The sequence below is a fragment of the Sciurus carolinensis genome, chromosome 4 (assembly GCF_902686445.1).
Source record: "Sciurus carolinensis chromosome 4, mSciCar1.2, whole genome shotgun sequence".
Taxonomy (NCBI): domain Eukaryota; kingdom Metazoa; phylum Chordata; class Mammalia; order Rodentia; family Sciuridae; genus Sciurus; species Sciurus carolinensis.
This window is the reverse complement of record NC_062216.1, coordinates 133,742,116-133,765,688: the sequence shown is the minus strand read 5'-3', so window position 1 is coordinate 133,765,688 and position 23,573 is coordinate 133,742,116. Positions and strand designations below refer to the sequence as shown.

Here is a 23,573-nt window from a genome sequence, read left to right as displayed (position 1 = left end):
GGTTGCCTGAAACAGTGGACAAATACCAAATCCTACTACGTTTTCTCCTATGCAGATGTTACCACGGTAGATTTAATTTATAAATTAGGTACAGTAAAAAGACTAACAATGATAACTAATAACAAAATAGAAAAATTATACAACATGCTGTAAAAATGTGTCAGTATCACTACTCTTGCGTTTGGGGACCACTATTAAGTAAATTAACACAAGCACTGTGTCATAACGAGCTGATCTGATAACAGATACCTAAGTGACTAATGGACTAATAATGTATACAACTCATATATACTAGACAAAGGGATGACTTACTTCCTGAGGCAGGATGGAACAGGATGGTGCAAGATTTCATCATACTACACAGAAAGTGCACAATTTAAAATTTAAGAATTTTTTACTTCTGGAACTTTCTATTTAATATTTTTTGACCATGGTTGATCCTGGGTAACTAGAACTATAGAAAGTAAAACCAAACTGCTATATTTGGTTAACATCGTAACTTGACCTAGAATTTCATTCACAAATGTAGAAGTAGGTGTTCCTGTGTGTAGGAAAGGGAGGGGGAGAGAGAATTGTAGAGAAAGTACTTGTCTTAATTTCAAAGATTTTAGCGTAAGTTCCACTTCTAACTACCTGTGAGACCTTGAGCAAGTTAACTTACTCTCTAAGCTCTGGCTACCTACTCTAATGAGGCTAACAGGAAGTTTCCTATCTTCTTAATCATAGAGGTTTGAGAGGATCAAATGAACTAGTTAATACATTGATTTGACACATATTAAATTCCTGCTCTGCATATTTGGCTTAGTAATAGAGAACTTAAAAACATAATCACTGTCTTTATGGAACTCACAGTGGGAGGAGCCTGTGAGATAATAGTGACAGGGGTGTTCACATCAGAAGCTGTTCAAGATCTGGATAGAAGAATGCACGGAAAGGTATGGACTCCATAGGAGAGGCTGTTCCTCCAAACCAGGAAAGGGTAGAGATGGCTTCCTATGTACAACAGGTGAGGCCTCGTCTGAGACTAGAATCAGATAGGTAATGATCAAGGGAAAAAGGGCTGGAAAGATGAACAGAACTGGGAGAGAGGAACTGTATATCTAGTTGTGAAGTTGGAAACATGGTGTCAGGGGAAGAATACGAAAAGTAAAAAAAATTACATGTAATTTCCCTCTCTATATATGGTTTCAAGTATTGATTTTGGCCAAAGGAAAACATGATACTGGTTCTCATGAAATTCAGAACCCAAATGCTGCTTTCATGCCAGCTGGGGAGAAAGGCAAGAATCAGATCCAGGAGATTTGTAGATTCTGCCAATGATTTGGATTTTATTACCAAGTTGATGGGAAGTCACTGGAGGATTTTATCTATGGGTGGGGTGTGATCTAGTTTTATAAAACACCAGTAATGTAGAAAAATTAAGAAGTGGAAAATGGAATGGTGTGGATTTCTAATTGGGAACTTGTAGAATTAAAGATATTACAGAAAATTCAGGTGAACATTACTGTTGCTATACACACACACAACCTAATAAAACACTCTTATAATTTTAAATTTTGCCCAGGGTGCTCAATTTCTACTAGCATTCTGTCCATCACATTGACTTAGGGTAAATCTCTTGTCTGAGGCTCAAAGACAACTTTTTGATCACTGAGGTGATAATCAAAAGGGAGACCTTCCTCTACTTTAAAGCAGCAGTCTGATCCAGGGCCTACTTCCCATCTTCTTCTGGGTTTCTGTGAGCTAGGTAGTTTGGGTTTTCAACAAAAGAAAAGGAAAAATGAGACCTCATAAGCAAGCAAATTCAGTGACATTTGTGGTTGCTTGAGCAGTCCCCGTTGTACAGATGTAATTCCCCAGCGCCAGCACAATCATTTTAGTATTAAAATGAATTAATCATTTTCTATAATTTTCTAAAACTACTGAACAAAAGGGAAAATCTGCTATCAGAGAGACTATTTTATGTTCTTTAAGCAGAGCAACTTAAATCCTGAGAGCCACACTCTTAGACTTCAAAAGCCCATAGAAGTGGTTTCTCACAGAACAACAGGAAATTTACTAGAAGAAATGTAATCCTCCAGTTCTCAGAAGGCTTTCAACTTTGTTCTGAGTTTTTCTATTCTTACCTGCATCTTTGTCACAGACTCCTTGATAAATATGCATGTGTTAAGAGAGATTGGTTTTTAGTGATTATTGCTGAATGGTGGTGTTTTAGGATGTATTTTTACCATCTTTTTTTACTCTGTTAATTTAATTTTATTATTTTTATAGTGAGAATATACTATTTTTATAATCCAAAAAGAAACTAAAACTTATTTTGGTGAATCATGGATCTTCAAAGTCATGCACAAATTAACACATACAACAATCTGATAAACTTATATGTAGATTAAAAGACTAAAACAACATCAGTACTTCCCAGTATTAATCATGATTATCATTGAATGGTTGGATATATCTCTCTATCCCAGCAATAGTTACTTTTTTAAAGCAACAATTTGTTAGTTAAAGATAATTATGTATTGTGTTAGTCAGTTTTCATCACTGTGACAAAATACCTGAAAAAAACAACTTAAGGAAAGAGATTTGCAGCTGGGTGCGGTGGCACACACCTATAATCCCAGTGGCTCCAGAGGCTAAGGCAGGAGAATCAAAAGTTCAAAGCCAGCCTCAGCACAAGAGAGGTCCTAAGCAACTCAGTGAGACTCTGTCTCTAAATAAAATACACAATAGGGCTGGGGATGTGACTCAGTGGTCAAGGGCCCCTGAGTTCAATCCCCAGCCCGGCCAAAATTTGTTTTTGGTTCATGATTTCAGGGGTTTCAGTCCTCCATTGCTCTGGGTCTGAGGCAAGGCAATGACTGAAAGGTGTGACCCAGGGAAGCTGCTCAGCTCGTGGCATCGAGGAAGCAGAGAGAAAGGAGGGGGCCAGGGACAAGATACAACACTTCTGAGGACCCACTCCCTTCAACTAAGTTCCACCTCCTACAATTTCTACCCCCTCCCAGTAATCCATTCACCTGTGACTCCCTCAATGGACTAATCTACTGATAAGGTCAGAGGCCCCATGATCCAATCTCTTTCCTCAAACCCCACGTCTAGACATCGCTGCACTGGGGAATAAACCTTCAACACATGAATCTTTGGGGGACATTCCAGATCCAAGCCATAACATATAGAAAAAAATCCCACCTTTGTTTTACTATCCTATACCCATCTATTTAGATACATGGTGAGCTTTTTCATTTTGGGGTTAGAAATGATATAGAATTTCTTATAATTCCACCCTTGCCAATTAGATTTTATAAACATTTGGGTTCCAAAAAGCTGTCGTACCTTTTCTACTGGGGATATGGGTGGGAAGGCCACAGAAGGGCCAGAAAGGGATAGGGACTTAATGTTTATCAGCAGAACATGTCACTCATATTGTCTGTATGATTTTACTTGGTATAAGCCAGTTTGAGGGATGCCAGTGTATACAACAAGTTAACTGTAATCCACATTCTAGAAACAGTTTGTTAGTCCTAAAGTATATCAGGAATCCACACTTCAAAGGTGGTCTGAGCACTTCGGATACAGTTTAGAAACTGACATCAAGTTGTGTGTTAATTAGAATACGGCCTATTAGAGCATAATTTTCACTGGCAAAATGAGTGATATTCAAGATGGATAGCTTACAGGAAAATTGAACACATTGTCCTGTCATTGCATGAGTGAGGTAAAGAGGTAGCCACACTTAGATCTTTATCACAGTTGGTGAAGTGTTCTAGGGAATTGCCACTTCTCAAGAGGCCTGTGTCCCCTGCCCTAACTCAAAGACTGGCCGGTCCTGACTTTAGAATATCTGTTGAGTTTTTGGCTGGAGTGTTTAAGAGCAGAGTGGAGGGCCATTCTCATAACTGTTTCCAAGACATTTAGCAGAATTTGTCTAAGACCTCCTTTCTCAGTAGCATAGCATCAGGTATTAAGGTTGCAAGGCAGAGTGAAATGGCTTTACCTAACTTAATTCTTGCTGAATGAGGCTCCTCACATTTATCAACAGAAACTGATGTTGGAGAGCATGCTTGCTGAGGTCGACAGCAGTAAGGACAAGCGGGGAGCTAAACTTTTTCTTATTCCTATGTCACTGTGATGCCACAGTAACTGCCCCATCTCGGTGGGCATAGATATTATTTCTATTTACAGATGAAAATAGTGAGGGAAAAAAATGTTTCAATTTACTAGACCAAGGCCATCTAGTAAGATGTTAACATAGGGTGTGATCGCAAATCTTCTTTGTAGTTGTTAAGAAAGAGAGAGTGCTTTAGACTGGGTTCAAGTTAAGTCCTATGACAGTACTGTTATTATTAATAGGTGCCATTGGATTGATGAGAATTTGATTGAAAAGTTATTTATAAAAGGATCTTAGAGAGGGCTTGTCACACAATACATTAACTAATATTATTATTACTTTCCTTTTATAACCCTAGGTGTTCATGTTTATAATCCAGACTATGTTTAGCACACAGCATTTTCATATTTATAGCAATACATTTTGAAAAGAGGATGAAATCAAGTTGGTTGTTAGAAAAGCCAGATCTTGACACTCTAAATATTGTTACAAATTCACAATGGATTGTGACACAAGTTATTCAGAATGATGTTATATTTGGCTTTTAACAGATTACCCTGTAATTTTTTAACAAACTGCATCCGGTATTCATTTGGATAGTCCATATAAGTAATTTATTTTCCTAATAGTAGAAATGGATATATTGAATAATATTAGATGTAATGATATTTATAGTTAGATTTTCAACATTTCTAGAGGCTTAGATGAAAAGTGGTAGGTAAATCCTACTTCCTATTCAAAGGTATTCTCACACAAAGACCCTGGTCCAGAGAAATGCTCTAATAAATACACTTATTTCTTCTAAAATAATGCATGAAACAGAAATATTGGCTTTTTTTAGTTGTTAGATCTGAACACTTTGTTGCTGTGCTTTGATGTTTTTAATTTTATTGCGTATTTCATTTCTCTATTCGACAATTAAAGGTGCAATTTAAAAAATAATTGCTGATATGCAGATGCTAACACACAATAAGGGGAGGGGGAGCATAGAAGTTCATTGGAATGAAGGGAAGGGAGAGGGAGGGGAATAGAAAAGACAGGAGAATGAATCCTACATAACTTTCCTATGTTCATACATGAATACACAGTCAGTGTAACTCCATATCATGTACAACCACAAGAATGGGAAGTTATACTCCATGTATGTATGGTATATTAAAATACACTCTACCGTCACGTACAACTAAAAAGAACAAATAAAAAAATTAAAAATAATTGCTTTTTAAAATATGTAATTTTTGAAGTTTGATTTTTACTTTAATGTCTTTTGCCTGGTTTAAATGATTATGGGTTATAGGTAGTTCTCAGGATAATGTTAATCACATTAGTATATTCAAGCTTTACTGTAGCTATACTGAATCCTCTCTGGTTACTAAGTTCTGGTTATGTTATATTTCTTTCAGTTCTTCTACTTAATGGATGAAATTCATTTTTTTGTGCTCTTTCTACTTTCCTTTCCTCAGTCTCTCTTATGAGTGATAATACATATTAGAACCAGAACTTTCTTCCCCAAGCAGAGTTAACCACATCAAGTTAGAGTAGTTCATAGTAACATACACAGCCATGACACTTGACCTACCCCAAACTGCTTAACATAGGACCTCACATCCTTCCAAAATCCTTACAAAAGGTTTTCTAAAGGTTTGTTTCACATTAGCTGATTAAGTCCATTTCCACTGACTAATTATGCAGACGCTGGACTTTCCTCTCATGTGGTCACTGGTTTTCTATCAGGGCTGCTTCAAGGAGCCAGAAGCTCAGGGTGGGTCCTAAAGCAGTGCTCCCTGCTTAGATACTTTCAGTCTTTACTTATACCTAGGTTTAAATCAGGAGATAAATCCAAATGGGACAGTATCCATGCTGTCCACATCTAAAGAATTTTCTACTGGGTCATGCTTAGCACAAATGTCCTCCGAGGAGGATTAGATAAGATTTTGCCAAGACAAGCCCAGTGTAGTCAGAATTGTACTCTGACTCAACAGGAAATCCCTGCCCCACCCCCCACCCCCATGCTACTAGTGGCTAGCCATTATGAGAAGTATTTTCCACATCATACACCCAGTCTTGTGCTCCCTTCATGTACCCAGCTGCTACTTGTCACCTCCACCCATGATCTTCCCTGTCTCAGTATCATATTATCATCAATCTTCCAAAGTCTCAGGTGACTCTTGGAATCATCTTTGGCTTTTCTTTCTCTTACTCCTCACATGTAAGTCACTAGTAAATCTTATTTATTCTATCTTTGAAATATATCCAAAATTCAACCGCCTCTCACCACTTCTCCTTCTGTCAACCTATCTGTACCCATCTGGATTATTAAGTTTCTTAAGTAATCTCACTTCCTTTTTGCCCTCTACATTATATTCTCTTCCTTGATGTTAAATTTATCCTTTTATGGTATACATTAGTTATGTCACTCCTCTGCTCAAAATTTTGCAAGATATTGATTTCAAAATTAGTAAAATGAGCTCTCTCCTCCTCACTTGCACTCTGTCTCTCCTCCTCACTCTTGCTCCCTCTCTCATTCACTCTCATTTTCTCTCTCTCTCTCTCTCTCTCTCTCTCTCTCACCCTGAAGGCAGACACTCTGCCTGTCAGCTTAATAAAATCTCTTGCATGAAAAAAAAAAAAAAAACAGGCAAAATGAGGAAACAGCCTCTGCATGAAACTTCCATTTTTTTCTGGATGGAGAGTATGAGACAGAGCTTTGGTGGGTTACAGGTTAAGAGGTGATGATTTTCTAGAAGGGCTGGCAGACATCAGTGTAGAAATTTGATTGCTAGTATTTATTACTCTATAGAAGCAACTGTGACAGCTTTCTTACCAGCGAGATCAATAAGCTTAGCCTAAAGACTATTTTTCCAGTCCCTTTAATCATTGAATCAGCTTCCTAATTCTTTTAATAAAGACCTTTTCTACTTTAATTGAGCAGTTTTTTTATATGTTTGTTTGCAACTATGAATCCTGGCTTTTTGAAGAGGAAAAGGAAAGAAAAAAAGTTTGTCAGTATACCCTAGAGGTTTCTTTCTCTTAACATACTGGTGTGCTTCTTAAGACATACAGGTGATTAATAAATATATGAAAAAGTGTTCAACATCTCTAGTAATTACAGCAATGCAAATTTAAAAAACTCTAGGATTTCATCTTACTCCAATTAGAATGACTATTTTCATGAACACAAACAATAATAGATGTTGGCGTGGATGTGGGGAAAAAGGCACACTCATACATTGCTGGTGGAGTTGCAAATTGGTGCAGCCACTCTGGAAAGCAGTATGGAGAACCCTAAGAAAACTTGGAATGGACCCACCTTTTGTCCCAGTTAACCCACTCCTCACTTTATACCCAAAGGACTTAAAATTAGCATACTATAGTAATGCAGCCACATTAATGTTTATAGCAGCTCAATTCACAATAGCTAGATAGTGGAACCAAACTAGGTGCACTTCAACAGATGAATGGATAAAGAAACTGGTATATATGCACAATGGAATATCATTCAGCCATAAAAAAGAATAAAATTATGGCATTTGTAGATAAATGGATGGAATTGGAGAATATTATGCTAAATGAAATAAGCCAGTCCCAAAAAACCAAAGGCTGAATGTTTTCCCTGATAAGTGGATGATGATATATAATGGGGGTGTGGAGTGAGAGAAGAATGGAGGAACTTTAGATTATATAGAAGGAAATGAGAGGGAGGGGGGTATGAAAAATGGTGGAGTGAGACATACATCATTACCCTATTACATGTATGATTACACGAATGGTATGAATCTACATCTTGTACAACCATAGAAATGAAATGATGTACCCCATTTGTGTACAATGAATCAAAATGCAATCTGTAAAAAATCAAAAAAATAATGATAATTAAAAAAATAAAAAACACATATTGGTGTACTTCTTTCAGTTTTGTGTATACACATACACATGTAGATACATATACACATATACATTACAAAAACTCTCATGTATTTTTAAAAATATGCAAAAGACATGCACAGATTTTGAGGTTATAATTTTATCCAATTTTTTCTCTTTCTTTTTTCCTTAACCATAATTCATAATTATAATTTTGGTTATTTTAATTCTTCATAAACATTTCAAGGGCTAGTACAATGTTTCCCCTAATGAATGCATGATCATTTATATAACATTATTGTTGTATATTTGGATTGCATTCAGTTTCTCTATATTGTAAATAATAATGATGCAGCATCTTTATATATAAGAAATAGTGTTCAATTATTCTCAGAATTTGTAATAATTTATATTTTAATCATCAGTATATGCATATTATGACCATATATTTTCTTAAACATTGGGACTCTAAGTATACCCATATACATACCTGGATTTGCATACTCTTAATGAGATTCAGAACCAGATACTGGTGCTAAAGTTGTAAAGATAGATTTTATTCAGAAACCATTGTAATAAAGGGGGAATCTCAGTATAGAACTGGGCTCAATTCCAAATATAATGAAGACAGTGGGGGACTTATAGCTAAGGACCAGAGAGGAGCCATGAGAGGAAGGGCCAGTGGAGAGAAAATTGGTAAGAAGAGACATTGAGGGGACTAGGGATACCAGTTAAAATGAATTTAGCAGAATTTTTGCTGAAATCAGGCCAGGGTGATCAGCTATGGAGGGTAGAAGAGATTTATTTCTAAACGGGCTTAACAAGAATTTTGCTCAATTGAGGCTATGCAGGTTTAGTAAAGGGGCCAAGGTCAAGGGCTAATAGAGAAGAGGGCTTACAGGAGCTTGAGTAGTTTGGTAAAATGAAGCATCTTATGCATATTTAAGAACTTCCTCTTTTCTCTCCTTTGTTAATTAATTTTTCATTCCTGTGACAAATTCCTAAGAAAAACAATTTAGAGGAAGAAAGACTTACTATTTTGACTCACAGTTTCAGAAGTTTCAGTCCATGGTCAGCTGGTTCCATGGCTTTGGGCATGAGATGAGGCAGAACATCATCATGGTAGGGCATGGCAGAGGAAAGCTGCTCAGCTCATGTGAGTCAGAAAGCAGAGACAGAGAGAGAGAGGGAGGAGCCAGGTGCAAGATACAGTCCTCACATGAATGCCCCAGTGGCCTATTTCCTATAGTTTCCACCACCTCCAGCTATGGATGGATTAATTCACTGATACCAGAGCCCTCAAGATCTAATCACTTCCCCAGAGCCCCACCTCTGTACATTGCTGCATCGGGGACGAAGCCTTCAGCGTGAGCTCTGCGGGGAGATTCCAGACCTGAAGCATAACATCTCCCTTTACATGCTAAATTTTTAGTTAATCACTTCAACTGATCTTGAGGTACAGTTTTTCCAAGAAGGACTCTAAAGTGGAACTTGCACAGTTTGCTTGGACTCAAGCACTGGGATCATTTCTGCTCATACTTAAACAGGTTGGTCACTTTTTAAAAACTGGATTTGAAGATAAGATGAGAATTGAGTAACATGCATTTCTAGACTCTTAAATATTTCTACACTTGTCTTTCTATAAATATTTTTTGGTAATTTTCTTTAGCATGAATATGTTTCAGAGAAAAACATTTAAAGGAAGTTCATATCCTCTTAGAGTATTTCTTAGTTTGATAAGAATGCTTTGAGGTTGAAATATGACTTAGCTAAGTTTCAGTATAAACATCTGCCTGAGGTTCCCTTTTTTTCTCCCTCTGTGGAGTAAGGCTATTCTAATTTGACTAAAGCAAGAGACAAGTTCTCACTGTGTTCTCTGTCAGGTTTCTTCAGTGCCTCTGCTCAGGTGACCTCAGAGAATAATTCATATGTTTTAGCAGTTGCACTACCACCTTCTCTGTGGCTAAGCAAAGACCTTTGTACAGACTGCAAACTGTGTGCAGGAAAATCAGCTCTCATGTGGAGAGACCCAGAGAGCTAGTGTGGAGTTACCATGGTAACATACCTTGCTCCTCTGCTCTTAAGTTTTAGCCCTGATGGAGACTGGGGAAGACTAAAAGGCGCCTGCTGGGCTATTCCACTGCCTTAAAAAAAGGCGACTATCTTCTGCCAGTTTATCATGACCCATAACCACCTGCCTTATATTTTTCATGACACAGTACAGCATGACATATTCTGTTAATGTTTACTTCCTTATAATCCTGAGACATGTATCACAGAACTACATATTTATTGAGGAAACTGAGAGAACCGGAGTTAAATAATTGCTCAAGTTCACATAATAAGTGAAAAAAGTGAATTAAACTCAGTTGGTCCCACTTCTTCATAACAGCTTTTACCCTTTGATATACTTTAGAATATCCACACCACAGTGATCCATTAGTGATTTTAATTAGCTCTTTCCAGTGTTTCTGGAATATGGTCAAAGTTTGAGAACCACTGTTTTATACTTTGGTATTTCTTTTTTGCCCCCATGACATCTTATCCCTGGCAAAGTGCTCAGGCTGAAGGCCTCATGTACTCTCATCACTCTATCTTGGAATATTGGCACCAAAATTCTCCCAACTCCCACTGCTTCTTCCAGACCAGTGCTGCACATCCTTCTCTCTGTAAAATTTGAGACATAAGACGTTCATTTATACTAAATTCTTACTATCATCACACTAAGACCTCTCTAGCCCTGAGGACCCAGGCCTTGCCCTAGAGTTCTTGAATTTCTCACGCTTGTTCCCAAAACTTCCTTACCCAACTCTATTCCGCTGCTTTTAACAAAAGGCTTATGTAGACATATTCTGGGCATCTCCTTCTCTTTGATCATAGCATTTTCCAACTTACCTCTTAAACTCCGCACTATTCCTACTACTAAATTTTCTCTCCATATTATCATGATTTCCAGGTGTCTCATCATCTTATTCTTTCAGCTTATCACCCCTAATGCCATCCTGTTATTTCTTTGTCTAGTCGGGGAACCAACAATCCCAAACATGTTCACCCCAATATCATTCATACTCTCCTCTTAGGATCCCCCTAAGAGCTAACTTAGCAAAGGGAAAAAAAAAAAAAAAAAAAAAAAACTCACTTGAGCTAACTTGACAAAGAAAAAAACAATTCGTTTCTACTAAGCAGAACTACAGAAAATAGGAAAGCCATGCTAGTGAGAATCAGCACCATGTTGTTGCCCAGTTACATTTTAAATCTTAATTTTGAGCAGTAGTTCTTATAAACCCTTTGCAGTCCTCCGGCCACCTACAGATTTTGTCTCCTGTAGTGCAGCTTTATAAAACAGCTCACCAGACACCAGTTGTCAGGGTCTTCATTTGTGACTCAGGGTTTCTGTTCCTTTTGACTGGAGTATCATCTCACTTTTTTAAGGCCCAACTTGTATAGCATCTTTTCTATGTTGCATTTGCTAACTTCCCTAGGTGCCTCCTTTTCTCTTTGTTCTTTAATTTCCTTCTCATCCATGTTTTCCTTTTCCACTAAACTGTGAAGCAGAAGTTGCTGGGATTACAGGCAAGGTGTCACCATGCCAGACATGGTGGGGGAGTTCAATACCTCACTCGCTTTCTTTCCTTCTTCTTCTTTTTCTTTTTCTTTCTTTTTCTTTTTTTTTTTTTGTGGTTCCAGGAATTGAATCCATGGGCACTTAACCACTGAGACACATCCCCAGCCCTTTTTATTTTTCATTTCACTAAGCTGCTTAGGGCCTTGCTAAATTGCTGAGAATGGCTTTGAACTCACAATCCTCCTGCCTTAGGCTCCTGAGCTGGGGGGATTACAGGCGTGGGCCACCGTGCCTGGCTGATACCTCACTTTTAACGGACAGGTAATCCAGACAGCACCCTCAAAGGAACATCAGAGTTAAACTACATTACACACCGAATGACCTAAACAGAAATTTACAGAACATTCCATCCAAGAGTTGCAGAGCACACATTCCTTACAACAGCACATCTAACCTTCTCTAGTATAAATTATTAGGGCACAAATTAAGTCTTGACCACTTCAAAAAACAAAATCATGAATCTTTTCTGATTTCATGGAATGAAACTAGAGAACAAGAAATCTAATTTAAGAATGGTAAGTGATCCAAATAGACACATCTCAAAAGAAGAATACAAATGACTAAAAAATACATGAAACATACTCAGTGTCACTAGCCATCAAGGAAATGCAAATCAAAACTGCAATATGATGTTATCACACCTTAGTTAGAATGACTATTATAAAACAAAAGAAATGATGGTGAGGGTACGGAGAAAGAGTAACTCTTATATATTGTTGATGACAATGTAATGTAAGTATGACAATGTAAGTATAGCCACTATGGAAAACAGTATTGAGGCTCCTCAGAAAAAACAAAAAATAGACATATCATATGATCCAGCTATCCCAATTTTGGATATATCCAAAGGAAATGAAATCAGCATATTGAAGAAATATCTGCATGTACTATTTACTCTGGCACCATTCACAATAACTAAGGTATGGAATCAGTGTACATGCTCATTAGCAGATGGATGACTAAAGAAAATGAGGTATGTATCTATAATGGAGTATTATTCAGCCATAAAGAAGAATAAAATCCTGTCATTTTCAGTAAAATGGGTGAAACTGGAAAAAAGTATGTTTAGTAAAATAAACCAGACACAGAAAGATATTGCATATCTCTCATATGCATGATATTCAAGCAAAATGGCCATGATAACACAGACCCTATGAGGAAGATTAAAAAAAAGCCACATGAATGTAGGATAAACGACTACTAGGGGTCAGAAAGGTTGAGGATGGGGGCAATGGCAGGAAAGGCTGGTTGGATTTGATTATCATAGGATGTATGCACTGATAGAATTATTGCACACATGCTATTGCTGTGTAGAATTAGTATGTGTTAATAAAAATCATGTTGTTGACAAAGAACTGACCTGAATGAAACCAGTTATTCTCTTGAAGAAGAAAAACAAAATAATCAAATAATCACTCCATTATTTTTATTATTATTATTTTTGTCTATCTTTTAATTTTTTACAGGCTGCATTTTGATTCATTCTACACAAATGGGGCACATCACTTGTTTCTATGGTTGTACATGATGTAGATTCATACCATTCGTGTAGCCAACATATACATAGGATAATGATGTCTGTCTCACTCCAACATTTTCATACCCCCTACCTCTCATTTCCCTCTATATAATCTAAAGTTCCCCCATTCTTCTCTCATGCCCCACCCCCCACCCCCATTATATATCATTCTCCACTTATCAGTCCCCCCACCCTCCATTATTTTTTAATAAAATGGAAAGACTTAAATGTCAAGAACTTGTAAGAGATCTTTAGAAAAGTGATGAAGCTCTCTGGTATGTAATTTTTAACCACCTTTCTACTTTCGATATCAAATGTGAAGTGAAATGCATAGGTTCTGTGCTATCACGCCGTTTTGCTAAAAAACCATGCCTACTCCCTCAGGCAGAAATCATTTCATTCCTTTTTTTTCCAAGAATTAGTCCATAGTTGCAAATATCAGTAAAGCATTTGTTAAATATGAGAAAAAAATGAACTCAATTTGTAAATGTATACTTTCATATTTCAAAAGAAAACCCACTTAAATAATTTTCCCACATTGTATTTTGAATTTCTGGTCTTCATTTAAAAAGTATACTTGCTTTAAACAATTTCTTCTGATATTAATTATCTGAAGATAATTTTGATGGCTAAATTTTAAATCATTTAAAATTCAACCTAGTAAATATACTTTATAATAAATATGTAGAAGTGAATAAAATGAGTAATAGGTTAATGGTTGTGTTTATGGTCTGCCTCCAGGATATTGATAGTGTTGCTAGATTTAGTAATTCACGAGTTAAACTTGATAGGTTTTTCAAATTGTGCGTATCTGAATACTACATTACAGAAAAATTTAAGATATAAATGGTCAAAGAGACAGTATGGCCAATACACTCCATAGCATTGAATCATGTGTATGCCATTAAAGTAGATACATTAGTTTTTAGCTTAGTTGATTTCGTATTTCAGAGAAGGAAATCATTCTGTACCTTCTCACAAAGGAACTTGTGGTTTCAACGACAATGTTTCTATTCCCTTTGAACATTATAATTCTCAACTGCTTTGTTTTGTTTTCTCCTTTTTTTTTTTTTTTTAACTTAAGCATCCTTTAAATGTCATTATCTGTGTCTCAAAGGACTTTTAGAATTATTTAGAATTATTTGGTATATTAAATTACACACAGTATATCTTGAATAAAATAAAATTTCTAAAAGTGTTTACACTAGATTTGATCCTCAGCACCACATAAAATAATTAAAAGGTACTGTGTCCATCTACAACTTAAAATAATTTTTTTAAAAAAGGGTTTTTAAAGCTTTAATTCATACCATTATTGAGTAAAATTCTTTGTCACTGACCTAGAAGTTCATTCTTGTCTTTCAGTATCCTTGAAATTGTGGCTAACTTGTTAGCCTGAAAGTAAGATAAATCTCAGATCCTTCAGATTCTTGAAATGAGACTATTCAAATATATTTTCTTCCTGTCAGGTGGTTTTGGAAGGGGAGTCATTCAAGATATGGACTATTTCATCTACACTGTTGAATCAACTGAAAAAGTTACTCATACATTCAATAATTCTTTTTAATTTCTCTAAGACCTCTAGTAGCATCTTTATTATATTCCTGACATTGGTAACTTTTTATTTCTTTTTTTTTTTTTTTCTTTTTCTTTCTTTCTTTTTTTTTTTTTTTTTTGATTACTAGTAATCAGTTCTGGATTCCGGCCCTCCACCTTGCCCTCTCTTTTTTGGATCAATCTTAATAGAAGTGGGTTACCATTTTATTACTTCAGTGTAGGTAGGCTCAGCCAGGATTCCTTGGGATTGCTGGTTACAAGGAGGCTTAAACCTTTAGTTCTAAGTCAGTTTGAGAAAGCTGAAAAGGGAAACAACCAGATGAGAAACCAAATAGGAAATTTACCAAGGAGTAGCGTCCGAGGTCTTTTCAGACATAAAATCAAAGTCAACAAAGACAAAAGTCATGACACATTATGAACAAGTAAGTTGTTAGACATTTGTCACCAACCAGAATACAACTTACAACTTTACTAACAGGTATGGAGGTGTACAAGTCACATTTTGATTTCAAATATAAAGATCAGGAAAGAAATTGACCTGAAATCTATACTATTTATATATTTTTTTAAAAAGATACTGTTTCTGTTGAGCATTTAGGATATGCCAATATTAAATCACTGATAAACATGATTGACAGCTTGTGTTGCAATTAAGCCCAAAGAAGCAGACTTGAACAAGAAGAACAGTGTTGAACCATAAGCTGTTTCATTTTCAGTTTCACTCTTTTGAGGTTGTTTTCAGAGATGAGAGAAAGTATGTCAGTTGCCACAAAAACTTATTACAATGACTTAATTACAACGAGGTACAGTTATTCTAAAAATAGTTCCAAAGGTAGCAATAGGAACCCAGACCAGTGAAGCAACAATCTGATGTTATCGTTATTTCAAGCCCTCCTCTCTATTCTTGCTTCATTATCATTGGTATGTGGCCTTCCCATTCATGCTTTTCATCTCAGTCAGAAGACAGCAGTTTTATCTATGCTTTCACATCCATGCTTCAGGACATAAAGGAGGAAGGAAGGCGTGGTGGTGCCTATATTTGAGAGAGGATACACTGGGGATAGCTACCTTCTGCTTTGCATAGTAGGTAGAAAATGGAGTCACTTCAGAAAGTTATTCAGAGAGGATTAGGAAATGTGGCCAAGGCATAGTTATAGACTGAGCTGTGTTCCTCCAAAGGTATGTAAACCCTAACCCCTTATAACTGGAATGTTTAGAAATGGGAGCCTTGAAGATGTAATCAGTGAAGATGTGGTCATTAGCATGGACTTTGCCCAGTATGACTAACGTCCTTCCAAAGGAGGAATGAGATACAGAGAAGAAAATGCTGTGTGAAGACAGAGTCCTCAGCAGGAAGAGCTACGTGAGATGGACGGCAGAGGTTGGAGTTATGCTTCCCTGAGGCAAGGAATTCCTGGGGCTACCAAAAGCTGGAACACATGAGAAACATCCCTCTTAATGAGCATGGTTCAGCCAAGACCTTAGTATTGAGGTTCTAGCCTCCGGAAATGGAAGAGAATAAATTTGGTTTTAGACACCCAATTTATGTTACTTTGCTACAGTACCCCTAGAAAATGAATACAGTATCTAGCCCAGTATTTGGGGTGTTAATACCTCAGTGCCAGAACTTTAGATGACAGCAACATAACTGAATCTATTTTTCCTTGGATATCATCCTGGGAAGTTAACAAAATAAGTATTACTATTACTAGCACGAAATCAGAGTAGAAAGAGTAAAGAATAATTATACCCAAGTATAGAGGTTTTAAATAAGCCTAGTACTTTCTTCATTGTATTTATAAAATACTATTTTTTCTTGTTTTTAAGTTATGCAATCATAGATCATTGCCACATTAAAGCTGTGAATTATAAACTAGTTTTAAAATTAATAAATGTTACATGCTTGAGAAAATTGACTTTTATAGTTGTTGTTTTTAGAGTATGAACAATAAATTTAGCTTTAGAGATAGATGTGGAGTATAACTTTTATGCAAAGACTCTGTTTGACATTAAACACCTATTGTTGATACCGTAAATATTTATTTAAGTCCTAATAATTATATATAAATGAAATTCAGCTGGAACCAAATGTATGCATATGTATACACTGTGTGATAGAGTACAGGAAGGTGTCATGACAAGGGGAGGAGGGGCAAGAATAGAAAAGTCGGGAGAAGGTCTTCAGGAATAAAAGAAAAGCACTGAATGAAAAGAAAATGAGAAAAAATAGTGTCCCACAGAGAAAGCAATTAAGCTGGGGGTGTAGCTCAGCAGTAGACTGCTTGCCTAGCATGCTCAAGGCCCTGGTTGATTCCCAGCGCGCGCGCGCGCGTCGCACACACACACACACACACACACAGAGAGAGAGAGAAAAGAGGAAGAAAAAAAAGTGACAGTCCATAATAAATTGAAAATATGGAGCTGGTTTCCTGAATTGGAAAATTGCATTAAGAACTGTCAGTTTTCATTAAAGTACAATAGCGATAATAACAATCCTAATTTAAAATTCCAACAGGGGAAACTTCTGGCTTGTGGTTCTGCATGTAAGGACTGGGAAGTCACCACTCCATCCTAATAACAAGGAAAAAGCTGAATAGACTGAAAACTCCGCAATCTTTTTGGATCTGTTAAAGAGGAGAGGACGTGGAGTAATATGTTTACCCCAAGGTTGAAGAGGACAGGCAAATAAAGGGACTCATCTCACTAGAGCAGAGAATCATGAAAAGAAGCTGCTGCAGGAATCCAGGCCAGGGTAGGAAAACCTGAACTGTAATTGCTGAATTCCTGGAGGCTTAATGTGAATAAATTCAAGTGAAACCTTCAGGGGAAACCCAGTCAATGGAGGTGCTTACCACATTTTCTGAGTTTATCTCCAGGAGCTGCCTTACCAGTAAATACCAGAGGAAAATCCCCTCATGTTTCTGGCAGGGGGACGGAATAAAACAACCGTTTTGAAATATCCCAGAGCACTCAGATTTTCTTAATAAGGTCTGCCTTCTAGCAGAGACTATTTAACCAAAGCCTCACCTCCTGTAGTTTTGTCAGAGCCCAGCTGACCTGGAGAAGGAGGCTACCAATCTGAGCCCACTCTAGCCATCCTGTGGGGGTTTAAGGAGGCTTGAAAAGGGAGGGGGAACTGAAAGGTGCCAGGGAAGTTCATGTCCAGAGACATTTACTGACTAAAAGACTGAGACCTAACCATCAGATGACAGCGCAATTCCCTTCCCTTGTCACCTTAGTAAAGGTCTGTTACCCCATTACTAAAGGTCTGTTTACAGGCTTTCCTTTTACCCAGTACATAAAGTCATGACTGGCTATCAGAAAAAAAATTGCAAGACATACTTAAAGGCAAAAAGCAAACAAACAAACAAGAACAAAAAAGAACAACACACACACACGCACACAATGATTAAAGAGGCAGATTCAGATCAGAACCAGGCATGGGAAGGGATGTGTGGATTAATGTACTAAAGGCACTACTGAATAAACTAGACAGCATGTAAGACAGATAAGAAATGAAATCAGAGAGATGTAAATCATAAAAAGGAGTCAAAAAGAAAATGCCAGAGATGAAAAAACTGTTTCATAAGTGAAGAATGCCTTGGATTGACTTATTAGTAGACTGGCCACAGCTGAGGAAGGAATCACTGACCTTGAGGGTATATCCAATTAGAAAACTCCAAAACTGGAAAGCAAAGAGAGAAAGACTGTAAAGAACAAAATAGACCATCCAGGGACCATAAGGTAACTACAAAGTCGCAATTATGTGGAAGAATACCAGAAGAAGAAAAGATAAACAGAAAAAATACTTGAAATAATGACAGAGAATTTTCCCCCAGATTAATGTTAGACATCACACCACAGAGCAAGATGACAGAGAAAATGGGGATTTCTGACCCAGTGACAAGAAAACATGAGGACGGGCCAAGGATTTCACACAGGAAAAACTTTCATTGGGAAATTTTACCTTAAGGAGAGGGGAGGCAGTACTGAGGGAGGGAGATCAGATTGCTCCCAGACAGGAAAGGGACAAGCCTTTTTACAGGTGCTAGGGTGGCTAGGATCTGGTTGATCATTATCTCTGTTCTGTTTTTGCTGATGGTTATAAAGAAGTCCTTATTGCTTAAGGGCGTCGTCATCGGTTTCTGTGAGCTGATTGCTCTTGCCTAGGGGGCATCCTTAGTTCCCGGTCACCAGGGTAGTGCTGGAGCAATCTCATCTGGGGTGATCTGCCTGCAGGTCCCCTGTTCCTGGAAGCTGAAGGCTAAGACTGAGGCTTCTATGGGTGGCTCCCACGGCTCTGGAACAAGACTCTGTAAAAGCAGCTGTAAAAGCCAGCAGTTGAATGTCCCTGCAAATCTTGAAAAATACCATACTCTCTCAGTGTTCTCAGTCTCTAAAGGAGGATGAGATAGGTTAGGTATATGGAGGGCTAATAAACTTGTATTATCGTTTTAGATGAACACTCCTTAAATGATTAACATGCCTATATACACAGCTGAGCAGCAAACTGACCCCAAAGTTTAAGGTAATAAAGGAGCCAGATAAAAGGTAAGGCACAGATGCTGAGCTTTTTATTCCTACTTTAGTGACACAATTGAGCATCTGCAGGCTCAGGGAAGATGGCAGTGCTTTTAGCAAAGGCATCTTCTCTAAGTCCCTATTATAGATAGGTGCTCAGGCTCATTCAGCTTTTATGGTACTTCGAATTGGTAATAGGTCATGATTAACACATTTGGGAGCATATCTGCCCTTTGTCCCCGTGATGGTCACTGCCTATCTCGCAGGAAACTCATGAAATACCAAGTAGGATAAATGCCACTAAAACAAAACAAAAAACTATTAAACTAACTAGACAGGCTTATCATTCCAAACAAAGGAAAATCATAGATAAAGGACAAATCCTGAAAGAAACCTTCTAAAAACTGCTTCTCTATGAAAGAGGAAAGATAATAAAAAATTTATCTAACTTCTCAGAAACCAGGCAAGCAAGAAGAGAATGGAGTAAGATAAAACATTCAGAAGGGAAAACACCAGCCTAGATTCTGTACCCCTGTGAAATTTTATTTTCAAAAGTGGAGGAGAAAAAGACTTGGTCAGAGATATAAGCATTTATTACCAATGGACAGACCTTGCAAGAAATGTTAAGGAAAACAATATAGGTAAAATTCTCCGATCTGGTTCGGGGATGTGGCTCAGTGGTAGAGCGTTTCCTAGCATGCAGTGAGGCCCTGGGCTCAGGTCCCTGGTACTGCAAAAAAAGAAAACACAGAACACTTTTCAGATCTTTACAAAGAAAGAAAAGCCCTTAGTATGTATTTTGGTTATGTAGGTACACATATTCCATATGCTGATATATGAGAGAATGAAGGACAGTAATGATGGGAAGGATGGACGACAAAAATTAAGGTCATTTTGTAATTAGGTGATCGTTACTATGAAGTAACGGTAGTGTTATATGGAAGTGGACTTGGATTAGTTACAAATGTACATTGCAAACTCTAGGGCAACCACTAAAAAAAAATAAGAAAAACATATAGTTCATATGCCAGAAAGAGGAAAAAGTGGAATCATTAAAATTGCTCAATTAAAAACACAAAAGGCAAAAATTTAGTTGAAGATGGAAAACAAGAACAAAGGTCAGATCTAAGCAGGGCTGGTCCTTAGGCATTTTTACCTTTGTAGGTTCCTTCTGCTATTAAAACATTAAAAAATTATATAACTGCCAATAAAAAAATGAGTATAAACCATGAACGAATCCCATGATCATGTTTATTATTATATCTATCTTTCTATATATATAAGAAATATAATTATATATATATACATATACTATATATATTAGTTGTAGGTGAACACAATACCTTCATTTTATTTTTATGTGATGCTGAGGAGCCAACACAGGGACACATGTGCTAGGTGAGTGTGTACCACTGAACTACAACCCCAGTCCCATCTTTCTATTTTAAAGAAATTAAAGCATTTTCTTGGGTCTCTAAAAATATTTATGGGTCCTAGGCTCTTGCCTATCCTGCCTGTGGCATAATATAAACACCAAGCTGAGTGTAGACCCTCGGCTTAAAAAGGAGAGTAGCCAGGTCACAAATAAACCAAAAAAGAGATGAAAGATAGAAACAACAGGACATTGATGGATAGACAGAAGATTTATTTGGGGGACCAGCTCATGTGATAATGGAGGCGGAGAAGTCCTTTGATAAGGAGTTTGCAAGTTGGAGACCCAGGAAAGCAGATAGCCCACCTTAGCCCAAGTCTACCGATCTCAGGATCAGGCAATCCGATGGTTGTAATTCTCAGTTCAAGGCCAAGGTCTGGGAAGCTGAAGGGCTGCTGGTGCAAGTTCTGGGGTACAACAACTAGGGGACCTGGTTCTAGCACAGGAAAAGAAGGTGACCCAGCACCAGGAGAGAGAGAATGCACCTTCCTCTGCCTTTTTGTTCTATTTGGGTTCCCAGTTTATTGGACAGTGCCTAATTATGAACATTCGATTCCACAATTCCCAGTATTAGTGATCGTTCTAGCTGGCTACGGGGATTAGTTGTGTAGGTTGATTGACTGAAAATGTTCAAGTTTAGATTTTCCAAGTTTAGTTCACAAATGTGCATCCTCCCACTCTTGGCCAAGACACAGAAACAGAAACTCCTCATAAGCTCTCATTTCACTGCTTTTTCTTAATTATGTCTTTGATTCATAAATCAGGGTTTTTTTTTTCCTTTGATCCTTTCTTGTGTTTCCTAGATCAATGAACATTGCACTTTGCTTTGACAAGATCGTACTTTTCATACAGGATTTAGAGACTATCTGCAAAAGCCTTGCCATTTTGCCGAGGCTGAAAATGTCGTAATAGAACAAGCTGCCTTCAGATCCTTTCCATGGTGTTTAGGAACTTGGTATACCTTTCAATTCCTTGATAACTTCCAAACCATGTCAAATTTCTTGCATTTCTGCCTGTTTTTTCCCCCTTGAGTACGTAGGGAGGGGAACCAAAATATTGATTAAATACGTAAAATTCACACTTCATCTCCAAATTGCAGATATACCATTAGGACTGATTGCATTCACAAGTGCTCATTCATTATTGTTCATACAGGAGACCCTTTATCCTAGTTCATAGCAATAAGATTATGATACGGTTGAGTCAGTGCTGGAGTCTTCTAGATCCTTCTTCCAAAAGAAGGTGCAGACATATGGAGTAAGAATGCTAAAACACATTCTACTATTTAAGGATCAATAAAGTTGCCTGATTCTGTCACCACTAATCTTTTTCCCATCTGTACCTTTCTTTTTAAATGTTTGCCATGTCAGAAAAGACAGCCTGGAAATACCCCAAATAGTGAGAAGCAAATACAGCACAACCAAGTTCCTTCCTCTATTCTTTCTAGCCTACTTTCAAAACATTTGATACATGTGTTGTCTATGGAGATCCCCTCCCCCTGAGAGTTCTACTTAATCATATATGCACATAGGGTAATAATGTCCTATTTATTCTACTGTCCTTCCTACCTCTGTACCCATTCCCCTCCCTTCACTCCCTCTGCCTAATCCAAAGTATCTCTATTCTTCCCCTACCCTTCCCCCATTGTGAATTAGCATCCACATATCAGAGAAAACATTCGGTCTTTGATTCTTTGGGATTGGCTTATTTGCTTAGCATGATACGCTGCAGTTCCATCCATTTACCAGCAAATGCCATGATTTCATTCTTCTTTAAAGTTGAGTAATATTCCATTGTGTACATATACCACAATTTCTTTGTCCATTTATAGGGCACCTAGGTTGGTTCCAGAACTTGGTTATTATAAATTGAGCTGCTATAAACATTGATGTGGCTGTGTCACTGTAGTATGCTGTTTTTAAGTACTTGTGTATAATCCCAGGAGTGGGATAACTGGGACAAATGGTGGTTCCATTCAGATAAGTGAAATTCTTCATGAATTTTCTTGTCATCCTTGCCCAGGGGCCAAGCTAATCTCTGTATGGTTTCAATTTTAGTATATGTGCTGCTGAAGCAAGCACTGAATATCTGTTCTTAAAATAATAAGTACTAGAGTAAAAATGGCTGCATATTACTTGGATAATTGTGCATTACATCTTTCATCTCCAACCCCCTCAATTGCCTACTCCATGTCTTAGAAACAGTTCAACTGGTGTTTTATCTTTAATGCCTTTTATGTGAGTTTTTAATCTAAAGTTTTATTTCTTATGCTGTGTCACCCCAGAATTACATACTAATTGCTTAATTGCCCATTTTAATTTTAATTTCCTTTTTTTTATTTTGGTACTGAGGATTGAACTTGGGTGTGCTTAACTAATGAGTCACGTCCCCGCTCTTTAAAAAAATATATATTTTTTTTATTTAGAGACGGGTCTTATTGAGTTGCAAGTGCCTTGCTAAGTTGCTGAGGCTGGTTTTGAACTTGCAATCCTCCTGCCTCAGCCCCCCAAGTCACTGGGATATAGGCATGCGCCACTGTGCCCAGCTAATTTTCAGTTATTTTAATGCTTTGTTGTTAACATGATTTATTAGGAGGATTACTTCATAGTTCTGATTCTGTCTGTTATACAATACTATTCCCTGATTGGTCAATATCTAAGTTTGGGTTTGTATTGTGGGAAGTTTTCCGACTTTTTGTGTCTCTGTCAAGACCTGATTTTATAGTAGAAACCAGAAAAACTGTCCACATCAGCGAAAACTTAGTTAAAACATATTGGTTCAATGAGTGATCCATTAGGTAACAAACTTGGGATCTTTTTACATCTATACTATTTGTCTTGGCTATTAACTGGACAATTTAAAGAATTCAAAGCAATTTACTGGAAATGGTGTCCATTGGTACCTAGTTTATAGGTGCAGGCACACTCATCAGGGACCTAACCAC

At 37.3% G+C, this 23,573-nt stretch overlaps 1 non-coding gene across 1 annotated transcript; it reads right to left on the bottom strand.

The window, feature by feature from the left end:
- Positions 1-22,606: 22,606 nt before the first annotated feature.
- LOC124984059 (U6 spliceosomal RNA) lies at positions 22,607-22,710 on the bottom strand. Its single transcript, XR_007108533.1, has one exon. It is a non-coding gene; the product is annotated as a U6 spliceosomal RNA (small nuclear RNA).
- Positions 22,711-23,573: the final 863 nt, after the last annotated feature.